This window comes from Mangifera indica, chromosome 11, assembly GCF_011075055.1.
Source record: "Mangifera indica cultivar Alphonso chromosome 11, CATAS_Mindica_2.1, whole genome shotgun sequence".
NCBI lineage: Eukaryota > Viridiplantae > Streptophyta > Magnoliopsida > Sapindales > Anacardiaceae > Mangifera > Mangifera indica.
The window spans coordinates 8,323,524-8,327,012 of record NC_058147.1 but is presented as its reverse complement, the minus strand read 5'-3'; positions in this window follow the sequence as shown (position 1 = coordinate 8,327,012).

The window sequence follows — 3,489 nt, the reverse complement described above, 5'->3', positions numbered from 1 at the left end:
TGGAAGTTTGGACTGTATAGATTGACATCGGAAAGAACTCCCACTTTATTGGGAATATGAAGTTATTCGTCTTTCCAAATGAAGACGAGATCCAACAAAGATGAGAGATCTTGTCTTTGTCGGGGAGATCATATTTTATCTTCTCTGATGAAACATTATCTTTTGGTAGGTTTAGAACTATCGGTCAGAGGGAGAGATGGTAAAAGAGCGACTGTTGAAGGAAGAGAAAGGAGATGTCGTTGAAGAAGCGTTGAAAATGGCGCTAGAGTTTGAAAACTAAACTCTAAGGGGGAATGTCAATTTTAAAAACTTGGCCTATAGGAGAAATTGTTAATTTTTAGTATTTAGAGAGAAAAAGAAATACAATTTTTAGAAGTTAGGGTTTCGTTAACTTTAACTGCTCAGAAAGGGGCAAATAGGATTTTCAAAGTTAAGAGGTGGGAACTTGTGATAAGAGGATGCTTTGGGTGAGAAATAGTCCTTTGGCCAAAACCTAATTAGAGTCTAGGTCCCGTGAGAGCATAAAGATATCAGTGAAAATCATTATCCCTGTAAAGTTATATCAAGCATTATTGATTTAATTGATTAGTTACAAATGTTGTCAAAAGTTTGCATATTAGCAATGTATTTATTAACTGCTAGTTTAAAAAGAGCCAAATAAAGAACAATTAGTGAAAAAGAAAAGAAAGAAGATTAATAAAGTTGATTGAATACGATTACGAAATATGTTTCTTTCATAAGAATATATTCATGAAAGAAACATATTTTGTTTAGTACAGTTGCTAAATTAAATTTATTTACTTTACTACATTTTGATGGGAAGATATGAACAGTTTTTATACAGAAAGAAAAATAGAAGATTAAAATGTAATTGAGTATTAATGAATATGTAAATAAGACCAAAGGATATGTTGATTTGTTAGTCTCAAGAGGAAAATATATTACTATTGAGAAAGTTATTATCTATATAATTTTGTCGTTGCAAGTTTGACAACTAGATTGAAATCCAAATATGATAAATTAACTCTTCAAGAAGCTTAATTTCGGTTACAAATACATGAATTAAGGATTGTACAAGCTCATCAAGTCTTAAATTGTGGAACTAATCTGAAATTTCATGGATGTACATTTTATATTGGTAGTGTAGTTAGTAATTAGGATAAGAATGGGACACCAATGGCCTACACTACCACATCAACTAGCTATCAAACTAGAGTTTTTCCTCAAACAATAAAAAATCATTTAGAGAATTTGTCAACTGAGAAACTTTAGTACTTAAACTACCTTTAAACAAATAGAAGTGATGTAAGTCAATCAAGCTATTACTACAATGTTATCATAAATTCAATTCTAGTTATAATACACATACTATAGTGTTAAAATCTAATACTAGTACAAAATGTGGTCCTTTAAATAATCAGTTTCATGGGAGAACTTTTTCTATCACATATAATCATGCCTCTATTTGTTATGAGAATCAAATACCTCTTCAACCACCAAGACTTCTGCAATCTCTTTCACAATCATCCTTCTACACACTGACAACTTGCATACATACTACCGCTAAAAAGGCTACAAACTCTTAGTCTCAAGCCTTTTTAACTAACATCAACTATCAAAATTCACAATCCTCTATACCACCAAGCAAAACATTTAACATATATTCTTATTCTACTCCCTCTTTAGTATAAGATAACTTTTAATATATGAACTCTAAAGTAACAAACCATGTCACTTTTGATCCAACTCAACTAGCCATAACTTCTACCTATTAAGAGAATGATAAGTTTTAAAGTTGGGAATGGTGAACATTTGAAAATTTTTCATACTAGTAAAGTCTTTTTTCCTAGTTATATTCATACCCAAGTCTTATATCGTAAAAATGTATTATGTGTTCCTACTATCACTTGAAACTTACTATCTTTAAAATCACAAAGGATAATAATGTTTTGGTTAAAATTTTTTGCTGATCAATGTTTCATAAAAGATAAAACCTCTAACTCTATTTTATTATGAGTTAAACTTAAGTATGGTTGCTATCAATTTACATTTCCCAAAGAAACAGAAAGCTCCACCTCTTCTTACTCTACTAATATGTTTCCTTCTGTTGTTTTTTCTGCTAGTTACACAAACAATAATTGTACTACTATTGAATCTCTTTTGATCATTGTTCGACTACTTTCTATAATAAATCTTTCCATTAAGTTTTATAATCAATTTGCTTTAGCTTGAAATATTTCCTTACAATCTAATACTATTATTTTATCTTTTATTGAGTTGTGGCACAATATATTGGACATCCATATTAAAAAATTGTATCCTTAGTAATTAAAGATCTTAGTTTAGCACAATCTATTATCATTGGTAAAAATTTCCGCCCTATATGCAAATATGGTAAATTCAAATAGTATGTGTTTCCTAAATCTACATCTAAGGCTACACAACCTCTAAAGTTAGACTATTCTGACATTTAGGGTCCATCTACATTTGTATAATCTAAAAGATATAGATATTACACTTATTTTGTGGATGATTTTAGTCAATTTACATTGATCTTTCCTTTTAGAGTAAAATCATAAGCTAAGGCTACATTTCTCATAATTTATAGGTTAGTAGAAAAATAATTTGATTCTTAATTTAAATGTTTACAAAATTGATTAGAGAGGAGAACACAAATCATTTATACTGTATCTTGAGAGACAAGGAATATTGTTTAGACACCTATATCATCACACTCACCAACAAAATTGAAGTAATTAACAAAAGTATAAACGCATTATATAAAATGGCCTCGCATTGATAGCTTAGTCTAGACACCTTTAAACTTATGGTGGCTAGGTTTTTAGTCATCAGCATTTGTCTTTAATAGAATAAGTTCCTATAACAACATCTTCAAATACATACTCCCATAAGGAATATGGACTCAAAAAGATGTGTTAATCTAAAACTTCTACTTATACCATATAACAAAAATAACTTAAGGGGGCGTTTGGTTTGAGTAATGTTTTATTACCAAAATAGAAAGATTACCTTGAAGATATCTTATTTAAAAGATTACTGGGTATAAATGATTACTATGTTTGATAAATTTTGATAGGTATAAATAATTATTGTATTTGGTTAAAGGTAATAAAAGATTACTAGTAAATTATTTTACTTAAATGCCCTTGAATATAATTATTTTTGAAATATTTTTATATTATTTGTCATATTAATTAAAAATAAATTTCTTTTTGTCTCAAAAAATTAATAAATTATAATATAATTATAATAAAATCAATATTACCTTAGTAATCTTTAAATACCTAAGGTGAAGGTGGTAATAAGATTACCACTTATATTACTTGTCACGTCAGTATTGGTAATAGAAGATTACTATAATCTTTTATTACTAACAAACCAAACAAGAAAATAAAAGATAGATTACTAAAGTAATCTTTAAAAACTGGAACCAAATGGCCCCTAAATGTATTGCATGATATAATTTAA